Source organism: Branchiostoma belcheri, unplaced genomic scaffold, assembly GCF_001625305.1.
Source record: "Branchiostoma belcheri isolate BF01 breed outbred unplaced genomic scaffold, Haploidv18h27 scaffold34, whole genome shotgun sequence".
Classification (NCBI taxonomy): domain Eukaryota; kingdom Metazoa; phylum Chordata; class Leptocardii; order Amphioxiformes; family Branchiostomatidae; genus Branchiostoma; species Branchiostoma belcheri.
Window position 1 is genome coordinate 980500 of NW_017803954.1, and position 19871 is coordinate 1000370.

The 19871-nt window shown below is 39.4% G+C and overlaps 1 protein-coding gene across 3 annotated transcripts in view; it reads left to right on the forward strand.

The window, feature by feature from the left end:
• Positions 1-313: 313 nt before the first annotated feature.
• Positions 314-19871, forward strand: part of LOC109475621 (ras association domain-containing protein 8-like) — a 26475-nt gene continuing 6917 nt past the window's right edge. For 2 of the 3 annotated variants that reach the window (XM_019776341.1, XM_019776343.1), the window contains exons 1-2: positions 314-677; positions 6906-6976. The gene's annotated coding sequence lies outside the window, so the exon portion shown is untranslated. The remainder of the gene's footprint in view (positions 678-6905; positions 6977-19871) is intronic. The other variant, XM_019776342.1, reaches the window with a different exon arrangement.

A 19871-nucleotide genomic window follows, 5' to 3' on the forward strand; every position in this document is an offset into this window, starting at 1 on the left:
TGGTCCATCAGCCACTATCGATAGGCCGTGCAATAAATTCAAGGAGAGTTTTCCAGGAGCCACGAGATTTCACAAAATGGTCACATATCATAGATCAGCACCAAAGAGGTTTTCCATCCACAGCTCGAATAGATTAGTATTATAGGTTGTAGTTTTTGTCATACATAATATTGAACACACATTTTTGGTCTTTCAAAGTCTCTCCATGACTTCCATCTTTCTTTGTTTGATAGTATGTTTTAATATAAAAATTGAAACCTGCCCTCTCCTGTGTAAAAGTGGTCTCGTCCTGCCATCCCCTCAGCCTGTGGCCATCCCATGGTGCCGTGCGCGGATTGTTATCGGAAGTGTCGAGCGGGCAAAACGGAGGTGATTCCTCGGCCGGGGAGCTGAGCTTTCCCGGCGGTTTTATCCTCACATTTACGGTGATCTCCGGCTCTGAGTCCCCCGGAAGTGTGCTGTGATACGAGGGAATTTGGAACTCGCCGAAAATTGGGCGTGGGGCGGTGAATCACACGCAGAAGCGTATTGTATAACCGTAGACGAGAGGGGTTGCTGTAACAGTGTAAGGAAAACCGTGTTCACGTTTGTCGTGCAAAATCGTGCCCTTGGAAAGAGTCCAACTACCTTTGCTGATATCCACGGAAGGTATCTTCATCCCTCATTTCCTACAACAGGTAAGTCTTCTTCAGTTATGTACGTGTCAACTTTTCAAACCGCTATCTAACGGCGTTTACCAGGACTCGCCTCAGGAAACATTTACTGGGTCAGACGACATGAAACCCTCTCCACTCTCGCGGTCACGGTCACTTGAGTAGTGACGAAATCTCCCCGGTCCTGAGCTTTAAAATCTGCTAAAAATGCACGAAAATTTAAAAGTTTTGGATAAATAGCCACACATCGTTTTCCTGCAAACGTTGGATCTGACGTGTCCCAAGAAAAATTGCAAGTAAATTGACGGTAATTTGCGACAAAGTGATGACTTGTCGTTCAACACGTAACGTGTCAGTGCTAACCGCTAGTTAACTGTCTGTTAAATACACGGGCTTTCCACAGAGTACAGCCACCTCTTGAATAGCAGTTCATTTGTTGTCACTGTGATAGTGTTGTTTAGGTAGTATTTTCCTGTGTTATTTTACTGTTGATGTAAGTACGTGATCTACCGAGAACGGTACATCAGGTCATGAGTCATTGACCTCTGCGGAAACCCACCATCCTCCATATTAGATAGATGGCCCCATGGATTACCACGAAAGCGTTAATTAGTCGGAATAATTATGACTTTTCACTGGATGTGGAGAGCAAATTGTTAGAGCTACGTTATGTTCAGTGGGGAGGGGCTTCTGAATGATACATATATTCAAGACAAAGAAGTATATGTTGTTTGAGATCTGAAGTCAGTGAGAAGAGGGGTAATCTTGTAAGTTGTAGAGACTGCTATTTTTATCAGTGATGACTGACACTGGTACCTCTGATTGGGTAAGAGAGTCGGTATTGGAGAAACTAATTAGCTGTTTGGTAGTCATACCATGTTACAAATAATAGACATTTTTCTTATTTTAGTCTTAGCTGCTTTCTTTCTCTTGGATATGATATTGATTGTTGCAAAGGCAAAGATGAACATTATAAGCACACAACTGTTATCATCACCACAACTGTTTAATAGACATATACACAGGAACAGTTTTGTCACCATTATCTGTTACAGCCTAAGTGTAAATCTTTTGGTACACACATAATGAGTCAACTGTAAACCACCAACATTCTCAAGTTTTCTTAAAGGCAATGTGTATAGTCTTTACGCAGCCTGCCAGACCTTGTGTTGTATATGTAAAGTGAAACCATGATATTGGATAAGCTGTGGCTAAGACTTTAAAAGCTTTAGGAAACTGGCGTTAATGTTGGGCTGTGGTCCAAGAAGGTTGAAATACCATATCAAGTAGCCAGGTATTTGGGTCATTTTAGGATGGCCTAGAAAATGCCATTTTGTAGTTAGCCACAACAGAAAAGTCTAGTCACCTATCTGCACTGTACATAGATGTAAAATTGGGAGGTGTCTACAAGGTTTTGGAAATAAATGGATATGCGTCACCTTGTATCAATCACACCAACATGAATTCCATGGCTCCAATGCTTGGAGATCTCCTTTTAAAAAGTTACATGCCTTAATTAAGGTGCCTCCATGTTTGCTAAATATTTGGGCATTTTGAATGTGCTCAACTGGAATGTTCGTAATGTATTGCAGCCCTGCTGCATAGATCTAGTCTCAAGACTGTGAATAGAAGAAGTAGAAACTAGAATTCGGTTCTTCACCTTTTCAGATGTGCCAGCAGTATCCTTATCACTCAGGTCCAGCTGGCATTTCATAATTGCTCTTTTGACACCTGGTCTGACTATCAAACATGGGGTTGAAGTGAACCAAGTGAACAAGGCACATCTGCATGCCCCAGGGACACCCAACACTGAGGATTCCTCATGTTTTATTCCTTCCTCATGTCACCTGGGACATGCTAGGCTGCCCTGTGCTTACATGGTGCTAAGCACAAGAATGACCGAAGTGGAGATGACTGTTAACTGAAGGATACTGCTAAAGGGCTACACTTTTTTGAACCAAATGTCTTATAGCTTTTTATTGTGTCCCAAAGAATTCCCTATATTTACTCAGTTTGGCATGGTAAGTTTGATACTAAAAGAGTAAAAGTACTTTCATGCAGAGTCACATTACATGGCATCTAAATTATGTCATTATAATTGATTATTATTGGCTTTTCAACTTTTTAGGAAAGTTCCATTATACCTATACATGTAGATCTAGCTCAATTAGACTTTCAGAAATGTCTATAAGATAAAGTCTTATCTGTCAAACTCACATTTCCACACTTTTTTGTGCCACCTGTATTACTTTACCAGTCCAGGGGTGCCTTGTCCTATTTCATGGTTCAGCCCTATTTCTTTAGGTAAACAGAATCTCTGTAGGTCCTGTACATCTTTGACAGACAAGGACTGGTCCCCTTTTCATACTGCCTCATCCCAACAAAGAACGCACTCCAACTGAGAGCACATGCTCGCTACATTCTTGGTTTTAGTCTTTTGCTTGCCATGGAAGCGAGGTTCAAAGGTCATGGGAATAACACAGATGACTTTTGCTGCAAGAGTCCATTCCTTGCCAGAAGTCATCTGTTATGGGTCAGTTGTGTTAGTTTTAGCGTTCGTAAATACAAATGTATTCTTTAGGCCACCTATTTGGTACATCAATGTCTGGTGATAGCATTTATTATCATGTATGCCATGTATCTATCGGTCAACTGGATATGTTGATAGAACACCACATATGTGTAGTACATTGTTTGAAATGTTGGTAGTGTAACAACTGATGAGTGGAAACATATCCAGATGCATTATGTGTACATGTATTTGCATAAATGTTGCTATCTGAATTTGTATTTGCTTATTACCATACTCATGTTCCCATAATCTATTTACTTCTTTGATAATGTGACCAAATTCTTATTTCAATTCGTAAGGCACCCAAACTCCAAAACAGTTATTGGTTTCAAAACTTTTCCAAAACAGAGAAGTTTTAATTTATTCAGGATTGTCTGTTTTGCTTGTATAGATTATCTGTCTCTTTTTCTTGATTTTTCATATTTCTTATGAGATAAGTTATACCTGATATGAAAATATTTCTGTGTATTACTGAATAAACATGTACTTAGTATGTTACTTTTACGTAATGTTATCTCAAAAAGACATTGAAATCCCTACCAACCACTAGTGAATCATTTGATGGTGTCTGGTATGAGTGGATTTGTCCATGAAGATTCTGTCCAGGATCCTCAGATTACCGTACAATGCACAGATACAGGTCCTTTGTGTTGGTAGGTTTAATTTGTGGTGATCTCTGGTCTGTAAGTCCCTTGCTAATCACCAGTAGTATTGTGTTTTGATCCCATGTGCTCATTATGATGTGGTTCCAGGTGGGTGATTATTGTGGGATTGTCTTTGTCAATCTTGTTAGGCATTTCCCCAGGGCAAGGGTAAGGTAATCAGGCGAATGTGCAACTGCATTTATATTAGTCTGAAATTAGACACCACAGTGTTCAAAATACATGACTATATTCAATTATTTGATACAGACTACATTGTATAATGAAGCTGCTATGAATTATACTTACCACATATATGTAATAGGAAAGACTTTGGGGGTAAAACTGAACAAAGATCTATTAGTAATATCTTTTAAAAATATACCTTGGTCAAAAACCAATGCTGGATCAAGCAACAAGTATGCAGTACTAGTATACAATTGACTTTTTAATTACCAGTGAAGAATTTTACCCTGTTGCTGCATGGTAGTTTCCTTCAAGAAGGAGCAAAATATGATTGTTTGGCTTCACAAAGTGCTTTTCAGAATACAGCCATTTTCAATATATAAGTCCAGAGCAAGCGGGTCGTATACATGTAAGAGTAACAGTAACTGTTACTCATCTGTTAGTGTTAGTGCCCGTAATGGTACATTCATCTTTATGGCCCTTCCTAAGTTAAACATACATTGCATGCTTCCGTTTACATGCAGCCCTGCGTACCATGACTCAACACCATTGTACTATTGTGAGTTTGTTTGTCCTACTCTGCAGACGTCAATTGAGAGCTGAAACTGGGCAGCAACCCTTGTTTTCTGTGGCAACATGGGGACTCAAACTTTCCAGTACGTTTACATGCTATACAAATAAAATTAGGGTCTGAGTTATGATGGAAATGGAGGATTCACATTGTGGTGCTGCTTGTGCAGCGTCCTGGTGATGTTTCGTAACTTGAAGGTCTTGACTTAGCACGTAGACATTTGCTTTTGCCTCATTCTGCAAGTACAGTAGTTCTGTCAACAGAGCTTTAGAATTACAGAACTCTCAACAATAGGCATTTACCTGTCCTTGAGGAAGTAAGTTGATGTATGGTCTTTCCTAAAAATGCAGAAAATTTTAATACTATCACTGTCCTTTCTTTCAGAGTGAATTACAGCCCAATGACTGAACACATTACTGTCACACTATGTGACAGAATGTGGTCCACTGTGACAGAACTGTTGTTGTTTGGTCATGTGTAAGGAAGGTAACCTTTGTCTGTTAGGGAATTACTTCAAATAATGGAGAATGGTTCAAGGGCAAGACCCCTTAATTACTCCATACAATATATCATTTCCTGTCAAGTGCTAGCATCTTTTTTACCTCCATGGTGCTAGTAGATCTATCAAAATGTAAAAGTTCATACATACCCCTTTTAGAACATGTATTGTTGATGAAAGTCCCTGTAAAACTATAATAAAGACAAGTGATTGTTGAAAAAGGTTTACTGCCATTAGGGCTTCATGTCTTTTTTTTCTCATCTCCCACATTGGGTTAGAGGTCAGTATATACAAAACTTCCTCCTTGCCCCCCACATGTGCAGTCTAAATCCCCAGAGTACCCCACCTAACAAACCAGAAAATTGATGGACAAAGGCCTATTTGTTAATACTGGGCAATCTAATCACACCCTGTGAATACTAAGTGGTTGTGTATATACTACAAAAACATTTTCTTTCCTAGTTACCAGGTACCACTTGCAGATCAAAGAATTTCTAAAGGGATGGAAACCAGGTTCACAAGATTGAAGTTTGGAGTACATTTGTATATGTCCATATGGTCAGCAGAACACTGGGTTATTCACAAAGCCACTGTCACAGTGTACAGTGAATATCTCCTATATACTTCAAACCTTGCCATTGGCACCTTTGCTATTTCAGTATCTGTTTGTCAGTAAAAAGGCCTGTATACAATGACAAGAATGTAGAAAATGTTCTCTATCCTGTAGCTCATACATCATGCATGAGAAGGTTTTAGGGGCAGTCGTTGTTATTGTCATATTGAAATGTAGTAGTTTATTCACAACTAAGGCAGACCCATACAGAATTAAATATACGTGTATGTCACCAAGAAATTCCTGTGCTGGAACCTTCCAACCCCTTGCAGTGAGTTATACAACTAAAGTTTGAGTTTAGATTTATTCCATCTTACTCTTGATTTTTACAGCATGTACTACGATGTAGTGCCAGTTTATTTTTATACTTTTTAAATCGGGAAAGCTCAAGCTCACAGCCTTACGAGTGAGATTTTAGTGAGTAAAGCAGGAGTGAGAAAATAACCTTGTCAAGGACCTTCACATGACCAAAGGGATCCCTCTAACTTACAAGGTAAATAATACCAGGACATTGAATACCAGGGTAGGAGGGCTGAGCCATTCTGTAAGACTGTTGATGTGACATGTAACCTGGCCCATCCTTTCTTTAGCCTTCTGTTCTTTAGCTGATTACCAAACAGTCCTGCCTCCCGGTAGAGTTACAGACTCATAGTTATGTCGTGCCTTCATTATCAGGGTGACCCCGGACATTGTTGCGAACAGACGTCATGTCATGAGGTCAGAGATAGTTGCATTATCTACAGTCCCAGGCAGTTGCAAAAGATTTGGGAGAGACTGAAATTTTTGTGTAAGAATCTTTTATGAACATAGCCTAGGTGACAAAAGGATACCAACCTACAAATCAATCAATAGAATGTCTACAATGTGTATGCATGTACATGTACCAACATAATTCTGCCAGGTCACATATATCTTAATTAAAACTCGAAGCTGAGTCTAGTGACTTGGTAGATTAAGATTTTCAGAATAGACCTATACATGTAGAATTTACCATATATAGATGTATCTCAAAAATATGTAGCCTTCAATTGCATTGAATTGAATGCTTTTTACTGAGTCACATGTTGATCATTGCCCTTTCCCTGTGTTAACATTTCCTTGTGAGATGTTCTGTCTGTCAATATCAGCTATCCTGACAATGTTATGTTTCGCATTTTGCCCATGCCACAGGTCTGAAGTTCATGGCAGGAAGTGAATAGAACTAAAGAGAGACAACAACATCATAGGGATTAGATATAGAGGTAAGTTTTTGCAGGTTTCTGACATGTATCTTTGCTATAGTAATACTATGTAGAACATACATGTACAATCAAAACTGCCCAAGATAACCACTCAGGAGACCAATAAAATCTGGCCTGAGAATAGGTGTTATACATCAATATATACAATGCTTATGTCAATGGGAAAAATCATCTAAGCCACCACCAAAAAGTGGTCACATAGGCCAGGTGGTCCTTAATATATTCTTCTATGTACACCACACACTCTCTATGCTTCTTTAGCCCTCACACACCAGCACTGTCATGTTCAGAAGATTCTGTTGTATATCAGACCTGTTGATAAATTGTGTTCTTCATGTACAATAAATATACCATACTTGCAAGTGAGCAACATAACATAAGACATGCACCTGTGCATTCTTGAGTCAGGACCCCCCACCCCAACCCCCTTCAGTGCTGAATTCTTCTCCTACTTCAGATCTGTTACCAATTATACCCATAAAAGGAACCAAATGATTCAGGAGATCAAATCTTGACCAAGTATTTGTGTTATCAACTCTCATTAGACCTTACCTACAGTGTAGATGGTTTGAAATGCAGGTAGCCAGGAATGAGAAGGTAAGGCTTCCGAGCGTGAATCAGTTTTTTAAGTATGCACGATTTAATGGCTACAGTTGGGTCCTAAAATATCCTTGTGCTGTACATGTGCTGTTTCATTGCCCCTTCTTGCTGCCTTATGTCTGTCTGCTCCAGCTGTAGTCCCTTGGGTGTCTGTAGGAATAACACTGTAAATCGTGAAGACAGGCATTATCTTGATGCCATTGTGTGAGTGACTTAGGCTATGGTCTTGTCGTCCCCTTCTTAATAATTCATGTCATCCACACCTAACTGATCCTGTTGGGGAATGGAAAGAGTTCAAGGCCAGGAGAACATTTTGATTGGGAAAAATCTAACTATGCCTTGAAAGATGTATTTCCATATAGTTTATCGAGAAAATGATGTGACATTCTAGTATTTCTTTCAAATCAGTTGGAAATGCCTCCTTGAGTGTGTATGTACACACAGAGTCCTTGATTTACTCCATAGGATGGCTCATGGACTAAATAAGAAGATAAATCTGCAATGGAAGGACTTTTGGTCCAGATTAGAAATGGAATGAAAGAAAACTTGATCTCTCTCTGAGGAAAACATCCGTATGATGACTGAGTGTAATGAAATCATTCCAAAACTTTTTCCTTTGTAGTTGTTGATGATGAACAGCAGTCATATTGCAATGTACAGTAATTAAAGACAATGCAAGCTTGAAGTCTTCACTTGTTTCAACCTTGAAGATATATTACTACAGATTTCTTACTTCCCCAGAAATCCTGAAGTTTATGGGAAGGCCACACGCAGTGGTCAAGTTTATCAGCAACACGCTAGGGTCGGACAAAAAGCAGGCCTGCTTCAGAAGGGACCGACCTGGTCATAATTTTTTGCGATACCAGAAAATATCTTAATTAAAAGCAGCTTCCTTCTCTACTTATCTGTTCATTGATGGTAAAGGTAATCCCTACAGTTGTACTAAATTGTAGGTGTATATATTTACTGCAGCTTGAATGCAATTACATGATAATGGAATTCTATTCAAGAAGGAAAGAAATTCCTGGAAAATACTGGCATTGAACAAACATGAAGTTAAGTTATACATAATTTTAAAACATTAACATGTCATGGAAACAAAGTTTGCTTGCCATGGAAACAAAGTATTTGCCTTCTTAGGCAGTTACCCCTATACCATGGTTCAGTGGGGGTGTAGTCTGTATAGAAAGAACATGTGGTATGACTTGGAATGCTCTACTTTTCTGGTCCAACTCCAATACAGGGGACGGGGTTGTCTCAGGAACATCTGGATGCTTTCAAAATCAGACCATTGTTTTGTCCAGCTTGAAATTCATCATTTAAGCAGTCAACTGTTATTACAATATGACACTGTCTTTCCGGGTGTATTTAGCTTGGCTCTGATGACTTTTTGTATGATCTGATCTTGAAGACCTTGAGAAGTGCTCACATATTCCTCAAGTCTTGGGAAATGTCTGCTAGACTATTAATTTGTTAGCTCTCTTCATATCGATAAGGCATGATTCAATTCTTGTTTTCCCTAAACAAGTCTAGCAATATAATTTCTGCCATTATATTGTTTGATCATGACTCGGGAAAGAGTGGATTTTTGGAAGACTGTCGAGCTATGTGGAATACTGCAGTCAACAGTCTATAGGCTTGAATGTGAAAATTCTGTCCATTTTCGTATTGTAATTGATTTCTTAAACACACACAGTCTGTGTTTATGACAAGAATAATCTATCAACCCTAATCCAGGTCTAATAGGCATTTCCCTGGATGTGCCAAAACTTACTTGGTCACAGATGTGACATACAATATGTATCATATGTTTTCAATAAGTAAGTTAAACAACTTTCACTCTAATGATCTTCAGAGTTCTGCTGGATAAATCCCACATCTTGTGGTCTGGAGCACAGTGGGAACTGGTCATACCCATCATACCCCCTACAGAGACTCTTGGGGATCATAAGATGGTTTGCCAAATCATGTTCTATCAATCATGAGGGAGGAACAGTTCAGGTCATCACAGGTCATTTGAAAACTATATAACACTTGTAAATCTGTACCTTTGTTATTGGTGTAATAACTTGGCAGTACTAGTATATCAAGTTGGTGGGGCAAAATGTTGTCATGGATTTTGAAGAGGTGGGATACTTGGCAGAGCTTCTCTTCTTTGTGCAAAAAAACATGTGTCCCATATAGTTTTACAGCCAGGATAAAGACCCAAGCTGCCAAATTGGACTAGATGAGGCACACATTATCTTTCACTATAGTAGTATTGGCTGCTGGTTCAGTTCCAAGGCCACTGACTTACATGTAGACCCTCCAGTAAGTCTATCCCAGTTTGACCATTTTTGTAGGACACGTAACGATGATTTTCATCTGGTATGCATCACTGATTTGGCAAAACTACCACATGGGTTTCTAACTGCCAGCATTGGTTATTCAAGTTCAGTGTCTCAGTGGAGAATCTTGATGTACAATGTACTGTACATAAACTTGGCTAAATTTACAAATATCAATATGACAATTCAAAAGTGTCTTTCTTTGATCCCTAGAATGTTGTATGAATTTTTTTTATACAACTGAATAATTTATGTTGGTAGATTCTCTAGTTTTTCACCATAACATGTCCTTTAACCTTTAAGACTGGCACAGATAAATTTTTAATGTGGTCATGTACAATTCACAACCAACTTCCTTTGTTGTAAAGAGCTCCGTGATGGTCCTTGCTACAAATAGTCCTGACATCAAAGCTAATGCCAGTGATTGAGGTGAGGGACAAATATTCAATGTACATTCATCAATAGAGATAGAATTATGACGTATTAGTGTATGCATGTCAGAAAGTAAAGGTTTTCAAAGTCTGTTGCATAAAAACATGTCTAAGTTCGAAAACAAAGTCATCCAAACTTGGTATTTAAGTAGAGTTTGATGCAAGGTAATTATTTAATATTAGCATGCTTCAAACTGTCCTCAAGTGTACCTGAAAGATATTCAGTATAAAACAGCAGTAGTTTCAATAGTAATGTCTGGGATAAAGTCATTATACCTGGTAATAGAGGATTCAATTCAAAGTTTATTCAAACCATGGGTGTGGGTGGCCCACTGTTTTAGAAACATGATTCTAAAGTTTAAAATCCCTTACCACTTGTCAATTTGGGTAAGTTATCAGGAGGAAATACTGTAAATTAAGTAAAGCATATCTATACCTCAAAGGGTTAAATAAAAATAATCTCCAGCAATGTTTTCTTAGCTTCAGTTTCCATTAGAAGTAATATTTTAAATGCTCTACAGGGAAAACTAGCCATGATGTCTGACATGTGCTCTGGGTGTACATGTACTGTAGTTTATTTCTACAGAAGGTCCATTAGAACAGCTAGGTCTGGCAGGGTTGCCAATGTTTCCTTTGGAAACCAAGTTTGTTTGGAAAGAAATGGTGAAGTATTATTACTATTAACCCTTAAAAGTCTGGTCTTGTTTTCTTTGGCTTGTTCACGTAGGTCTAGGCTCAGTGGCATTTCTGCTAAACCGGTGGCATTTCACACCAGAGTAGCTTTTTGGCCAGTTGCACAGTCTTACCAGTAGTTTATGTTGAAGAAAGCTGTTACTGTGATCTGTCAACTGTATCACCTGTTGAAACTGTTTGTACGTACATGTATTTTACATATGTACCTGCATAGGTAATAATTACAATTTATACAGTTCCTTTCCCTTGGAATTTTCCACGTCACTATTGAAGGCAGAATCAGCAGCTTTCCTGGGTACAAGCAGGACATGTCTCCTGTGACCAAAATGGCCTGGGTCAGTGAAAGTATGTAAGGAGGAGGACAAGTCCACAGCAGAAAGCCCATGTTGCCTGGTGGTCAGGCATCTGTGATATGTTAGTTATTACTTCTGGGTATGGAAAAATACTTTGTTGTATTGTTTTGGGTGGCTGAGTTGTGGGTTTGTGTGCCTGTTTGTCCGAGTAGCAATTGTTGCCTGAAGGTGGTTTTGACATTTGATTGATAAGGATGTCAAGCCTAAAGGTCCCACAGAATAAATGGGCAGTACATGTATGTGGAGGATGGGATGTTAAATGGACGTCCAATGTTAAGGAAAGCTGCAAATCGACCATCACACTTATCAAGGAATAGAGGTCCTTCATAGTAATGTAAATGGTGGAAAACTTAACAGTCTCTTATATAGGCAACAGAATCTTCAAAAACATGAAAGCAGTTGTCTTAACAGAAACTGCAAAAGGAGAAGAAGAGTTCCTGTGGTTAGGGTTGTAGTTCCTCATCTGAATCAAGCTGGTGAAACAGGTGGCAAAATATTGCCCCTCCAGCTTTGTTAGCCTGGATTTAAAAGTATGTTTCCAAGCTGGTCCACAAAACGTTATAACAACCCACCATTCCTTCTTTCCTCATGGTATTAATCTAGCTTTACATCAAAGCTCCCTGAAAATGTGACTCAGCAACAATTTGACACAAGGGTAGGCATGTCCTCTGTCAGTCAACACAACTCTCCCAGGGTCCACACTGCAGTCCTTCTGCTGCCTTAAACAGTGACAAATGAATTTTCTCCACTTGGAGATGTAAGAAATGCTCCAGATGGTTGACTTTCATTTTTTTAATAACTTCATTATTGGCATTTCATGCTTTGACCCATAATAGTATGCTAGTTAACCTTCAGCAAACTAAAGTAGTCACTTGGTTACCAATTCTCTATTGGCTTCATGATTAGGCAGTGCAGCATGGTCTTCATACCCAGTAGTACCAGTAGGGAAAGCATGTGCCTGTAATGTTCCACAATCTAGCCAAAGCACCCTAACTAACGCAGGTCCCTTCTCTTATCAACAAGTGGATTCTTCTTCAAATTTGCAGCATTTTTCTGCAAACAGGAAAAATTGAGGTAATTTTCACCTTATCACTTTCTTTGAAAAGTTGACTAGAATCTTGGTACCAGGTAGCGTGTCCAAAGCTATTTTAGCTGCTGAGTCTCTTTTGTCCTCTCTACAAGTGCTGGGTAGGACAAGAAGACGAAAGAGACTTACCGGTACATGTACATGCATAAGCTAAAATAGGTTTGGACACCAGGTTAGACCCTTGGCAAATGAATGAAGATGTCACATGTCTTTCCCCATTGCTATACTTCAAACTAACATTAGTGTGGTTGGTTAAGGCCCTGCTGGGTTTTGTGTCTCAGCAGGTTCTTTAGCATGCACTTGAACATGTCTCCTGCCTGGAGAGCTACATGTGCTGTTCAGCTGTTTCAGCAGTTTTGAAACTTCAGCACTGTAGTGTTTTGTCTACACAGAGAGGGAACAGGTAACGTTGAAAGGATATTCCAAACATTGACACAAAAGAAGTGCAGATGAAAAGTTAGGATGGACTTCATGGGAAGTGAACAGCTATTGTAGATCTATGTGGGTCCATATTTACCAAGCAAGGCCTTCATAAATAGTCAGTACAACCCTGTTGGGCTAATATGGAGATATTTTGTGTCTGGCCATTATCTGCAGTACAGAGCCTGCCTTCCTTTAGCTTGTGAAATATCAAGTTGTTAATTATTTTAGGCAATCTTTAAATATCTATACATATTTTCATGGAAATTGCAAGTTGCAGGTGAGTTTTTCGAGCCCTGTTTTGTCACTATCTACCTTTGCCTGACCAATCCATCTTTAATCCCCAATCCCCTCCAGTTGACTCATCTTACTGTGTCAATATATTAATCCTGCAATTACAACTACAATCAAGGATGATGACTGCACAATTCAATCTCTAATTTGTTGACACAGAAAGCTGCAGACAGCTGGTACCAAAGACCAAGATTTGGTTTCCGTTCCTATATATACTAATGTCTGTTTGCAGATGTATAATGCATGATCCCTGGTGATATGGTAGCCATATGGCAGGAGTCATGCCTCCCATTTAATGGATCAGAGCCCAAGTATTTTAAGACCAGTTGGGCTCCAATCAATCGACAAGAACGCTTACATTAGCAAAAGAACTTGCTGTGAAATGAAGCATATAGGCTTTAAAGATACCGGTAACTGTCAGGGCATGTAAGAGAAGTCTACCAGAAAATTTCCCTCATTGATGTGTATGCACTCATAAGACCGTCCACATCGTTTGGAAGGCTGTAAGTATTTCTTTACGGTTTTTTCTTTGCTGTGCTGTCATCCATTTCTTGATGATTTCTAGTGTCTGTTGCCAAGAATCTGATTTTTCTGTCGAAAAAAAGGGGTACTTTTTGGAATCTGAAGACTGTATACACCACTGGAGCTGACCCAGAAACTGGTTTGTAAGAATCCGTCTCCAACATGCCACTCTGGTCAGGAGCTGAACAGGCTCTGAAGGTGTTTGCTGTTGTTTACAGTACGCTGCTACTAGAGCTGTGTATGAATAGCAAAGGCTTACGCATTTACCTTTAATTAACGATGTTTGCACTTCCTCTGCCCCACTTTAACCCCTGATAAACATTGTAGGAAACAACAGGAACAGCAGCTAGCTTGGAAAGTTAGAGGTCGGCAGGAATCTATGTCAAGTACAAAATGTACAATGTACTAATCAAGTTGCTGGGTAAACAGTAATAGGGAATCAGTTTCCTTTGTGCATACTGAGTCTTTGAGAGGAGATTGGTGAGCTTTCAATCCCATGTTTGGACTTTGCTTCAACTTGGCTCAAGCACAAAAGAGAACCAGTATCACACTTGTCGACAAAAGTATGGGTCTGCCCTGGTGTGCACTAGCAGCAGTGGCGAGGCAAAGCATTATTATGCTATCATCCATTGAAAATCACTATGCTTTTATACTTATTTATTATTTTATGACTGGTTGCTTTTCTCCTTAGTACATGTGCCATGGGATATAGGGTTTACTCTTCCTTGATCAGTTGGCTTATAATTACATCATATATATAATAATATGGTATGACTCATCCCTGTGTCCAAGAAGCATGAAATATATGCACACAATGTAAGCCTAGATGACAAGTTTCTGTTCTGTGTTTCAAGGTCAGGGGTCACCTACAAGTCCCAGACCACAAGGCATGAGTGGTTTGGGTTTGTTTGGTGTCAGTCTTACAAGAAACATCTGTATCCAAGGACTTGGCTCATGGTCAAACTGGGCATCTCCAAACTTCAGCTGGAAACACCCAGGCCAATCAGATAGCAATTCTGTGCTTTGATGAGAGTACAATGTAGGTGAACAGTCTGAACAAGAATTTGTGTCAAATCTTCCCAGTCAGAGAACCAGGTGTGCCTGCCACATTCATTCTGTATGCATCCTTGTGGACGTAAGTAGGTGATTGCAGTTTTATTTCGTTTCAAAATCGTTATTTTACCAAGTCACTTGACCACTTTTGTCAGTTGTTGATGGTTGCTGGTTTTCCTCTGTTCTTTTCCTCTGCCGAGGTATTCAGGAGATTAGAAGGAGAGGAAGTAGAGTATTAGAATTGATGTATTTTTGGAAGTTATTTATTATGCAGCTTACCTTTTAAGACAATTGTAATTTCCAGAAGTATGTCTGTAAGGCATTGACATGTTTATGGTATTGAGAAAATCACTATGTATGGTGGTGCCTGATGGTAGAATCATTCATCATTTATAATGGGAAAAAGATTTCTTTGAAATTATGAACATACAGTGTGCATCATTTTTGCACAACTTGCAGGAAGGCTTTTTGGTTTGTTGGAAAATCACTTAAATGACGTGAGCTTTCTTCAATGATTCTGACTGGACTAAGATTCAAGCCTCTCCAGTGGCTGAATGCATGGAATGTGTTCAATGGTGCATGTGAGCTCCACAAGTGGTGACTCCACAAACATCTGTGTCGTTGACTTCTCTCCCAGAGTGTAGACCTCCCTACCCATTAGTTACACTTGTACAGGGACGAAGGCAATGGAACACAAGTTCAAGTAGGTTTGTGGACATGTCAATAGAGGCTACAGTAAGGTGTGTATAGTTGGTCTTTATCCAGGATATCTCAGTCATGCCTGTACAGTCAGGTGTTGTGTTGGCCATCTCTGACAGGCATGCCCCCAGGCTGCAGACTGGAAATGTACATGTACCTGGGTACTTTGTTTTGTATACTATACCAGAGTGTATATCTTTCTTTAGGGAGGAAGACGGGGGGGTTTAACAAAATGTATTGGTTTCTTGGGTTAGAATTAGCACTAACCATTGCTTAGACTATTGGTAGATATGTTGGTAGCAAGCTGTCATTTTGTACTGGTACAAACACTACCTGGCCCTTCAAAAGCAATGGCATGCATCGTTCAGTTCCGTATACAATATGAGCCATACAAAAACAATAACAACACCTGTCCATGGCCTTCTTGGTTCAGAAAGCTGTGTCCTGCTGTGTGTAGTGTGTAAATGTACCTCATTACTGCCACCTCATTCCTAATGGTTGGTTTAACAGCTATTTGTGAGTCCCACCTCTCCAATTAACACATCATTAACTTATAGCAGCTATGTGCTATAAACTAATTTGTTAGCAGATGCTAAGGAGGCACCAAGTGTTTTACTATCACCAACACCAGGGGTTTCCTTTTTATGGTATGACATACAGTGTAGTCCAATCTACAATTGTAAGTACTAAAGAAGTGCGCTTGTATAAAAATAACCAGAAATCCACAAAAATACAAAAGAGTGTATTATCATAGCAACTAATCTTGGCAAACAACTTGATGATACATGTAGTAGAGTTACTTGAAAATGCGGAAAGATATCCAAATAAATGATTTCCTTGAGTTAAATTGTTTGCTTCCAGTTGTATTTGTACATGTACTAGATGATCTATTTAGACATACATGTAAGCCCAAATCCCAGGCTGAAGCCATCTTTTAATCATCCTCCTGAAAGATTAATTTTCCATCCCAGAATCTTGCCAGGAATGTAATGCCACAAGCCTTGTGGGAAGAGGACAGGCCCTGTTGCCATGGTAGCATGATTAATTTTTCAGAATTAGTCTGTGTTTGCATGGGAAAGAACAGGCTGGCTAAGCCAGGCACACTGTACTGTGTGTATGGTAAGACATTCAGCAGTGATAGAATGCAGTTCCCGTGCCAATAATGGTATGGTGAGGCTGTAGTTGGTGGGAATGTTTTGGAGACTTGCTTGCCTTGCAGTTTGTATGTTGTCAGTTCTGACCTGCATCTCATCAGGAAATGTAGGTTGATGTAAATCAACTCTTCCCAAGTATTCCAGGTCAGGGATACATGTGTAGGTAAGTATCTGCATGAGAGATGAAGCCAGGGAATGCTTATACTTGTGACTGGAATCATGAACAGTACACAGTGAGGTACTATAAATTGGACTGTCAGAAGATATAATGTACTATGAATCGTGACACTTTTGTGGTGGTTTTATTTTGCTGTAGGAGGGAAAGGGAGGTTTTCACAGTATTTTAAATTTGCAGTTGAAACAATTCTGTAGTACAGTAGTCATACAAGGAAGACATGTTTGCAGCGTCACACATTAGGTCACCACAAAAGAAACATGAAAATAAAACCACTGTGAGAGATTTGCAGTAACTAATGGGGAAGTAACTTGATTTCTAACAAGAACAGGTAATGCATTTCCTGAGACAAAGATTTTTCCTTTCAGGCTTTCATCCATAATCTGATAGAAGAAAGTCTGCTTTTACTAATGCTGCTTTTTAGGTCCCATATGGCTAGTTTCTGATATGATGTAGCTCTATAATCACTTGTATACTGTACATCACCAATCTAAGTGCCCACGGGGCTGATTTGCACACTTGAAAGTATGACTCCAAGTCTACAGGCACCGTCCTGCCTGTTTCTGAGAAAGTCTAAATCCACTGATCCCTAATTGTATCATATCTTCCTTGCCAAATGTGCTGCCAAGATATGCCATCCCATGTTATCACAGTACTGGTTAGAAGTGCAATGATCTGATCCATGGCATTAAGCAGGGCTCCCTTGGACTTGACCTCACACAGTATCAATCACAAAAATTTGGCTTACTGTCTCCTCTACAATCAAGATTCTGAGTTATTTATGTAGGTCGTTATTCAAGATGCCACTTTTCACTTTTCAATTCTAAGGATAGGCGTGACTTGGTCCAACATCATCATTCATGAAGGAACGTGTGGTGGTTATCTGTGTAAGAGATGGGTTTTCTGGCAATGCCACAGACTGTGCCAATTTTTTAAAAATGCCAGAACCTTCCGAAGTGGAAGTTCATTATCACAACTGATATGAAGGTATGGTAATTCTTGTACCGACACTCAAGGCCTGGTAGATAACAGTAACAAGTGGTGGATATCAGCCAAGAACAGCATACTTAGTTCTCTAGACTGAGGTTCTTATAAAATTAGTTTAAAAAGAAACAGTTCTTTTCTGTATACTGCTTTTTCTTCACAAAGCATCCTCAGCAGCAGGTGACAGATCTCTAATTTCTAACACTGCAAGTATTATCTTTGTCAAATCCTGATGTTCAAATGTAACTGTGTCATCAAGTTGTGTTACCAAGGCTTTGACATGCATGTATGATCAGCTTATTACTAGTTATGCTAGATACACTATTAGTCTGTCATTGGAGGCTGTACTGATTACTTTGTTGACATTGGTAACCTTTTGATACTAAAAGATTGCTTTATTAATCCCAAAATGTCAGTGAACAATTCAGATTCCTTGATGCTGGGACACCCGGAGGGGAGAGGTTGGGTACTGTAAAGCATGAAACTTTCGTTGTGGTTTTATTTTGCGATAGGAGGGAAAGGGAGATATTTGCCGTGTGTTCAATTCGCGGTTGAAACAATTTTATAGTACATGTACAATGGCCATACAAGGTGAAGTACTGTAAAACCCTGTGAGAGAGTTTCACCATTTACAGTAGCAGTTGGTGGGTCCAGTAATGAGGAACGCCCACCCCATGTGGTTAGAGTTGAACAGTAGCAGCAGCAGCAGTCATTTATCTGGTATGGCAATCACACCCATCAGATCTGCATTAGGGGGAGGGAAGCAACCTGTCCTCCCCAGTTACCCCAGATATTTAACATCCCAAATGTGGACAACCCACATGTTTATTATTAGATGTCGGACACTATTATCCTTCCCACACATATGGAAGAGATGGACCTCTGCTGACCTCCAGCATGACCTCTGTCCAATAGTTGAATGTCCAATGTTAGTGACCACTGCTTTCACCAAGACGACTGGTTCCAGGTACAGCAAGTAGACTTGCTTTCTTTTTTTAGATAAACAATCATACACTTTATCAAGTGTATCAGTCAGTGGCTCTGTGTTACAGGTACAATTTTCTTTTCAGGTTGGCGCATTATGCACAATTTTATCATTTGCAGTAATGAAGACTTGTTGACCATCTAGATGATTCCCAGGTATTAGTCATTCTCCCAATCTACTTGCCCATACACATAGTTTCTAGGGCAGTGCTCCCCAAAATGCCTTCAGTTCCCAGGGCCCATCAGTGTGGAATTCAGCTGTCATCTGTCCAAGAATCATAAACAGGGATTCATGTGCAGATGACTGTGTTGTAAACAGGCCGGCTCGTTAATCTCCCAGCCAACCACAGACTTCGTTGGCAGATGACAACTTCTCCTATATAGCTAGTGGTAGTCAGACCATCCTAGGCAGAAAGGCCAGCTGGATAGATAGAACTATAGTAGTGTGGAATCCTGTGCCACCAAGTACTGTAGAGGCATCATCACTAGATGTGCTTGCCGTGAAATATACAAAAGTTAGGTACAGATACAGATATACAGATAAGAAAGGCCGGATGGTAAGACAGGCTGTCAGGAAGAGAAGCCTATGCTCACTGGAAATGTGGCCAGTAAAAATACTCCTCAGCTAGTCTATAGAGAATTTTCTGACCCCCTGAAAAGACCAGTATACAAGAAAACTCTGCACCAGTAACATAAAGATGGATATAGATTGGGGCACTGTTTTTCTTGTGTAACAGATACATTGTTGTGGTAAATCTATCTTCAGCTAGTAAGATGTAGAATTTCAATTTAAAACAGTGTCAACATTAAGAGGATAATTAAAAACAAAGAATTTAGGACTAAGGTGTCTATAGGGCAATTTAATAGGTATATTAAACAAGTCAAAGCAAGTACATATTTTTGGAGCTTGATTTTTCCATTGATTCGTACATATCTTTTTATTCAATGTAGTTGCAGTATGTGGAAAACTGACAACAAGAATGAAATTTGTCTCTTCTAATTGGAAATCTGTGCCTCGTATATCCTTAATGTAAAAATACAACTGTAACAATAAGACCATCACAAAAATTCCCTTCACACTTGTCTGACCATTGCAGAAGTAAAGTCAATTGGTATTGT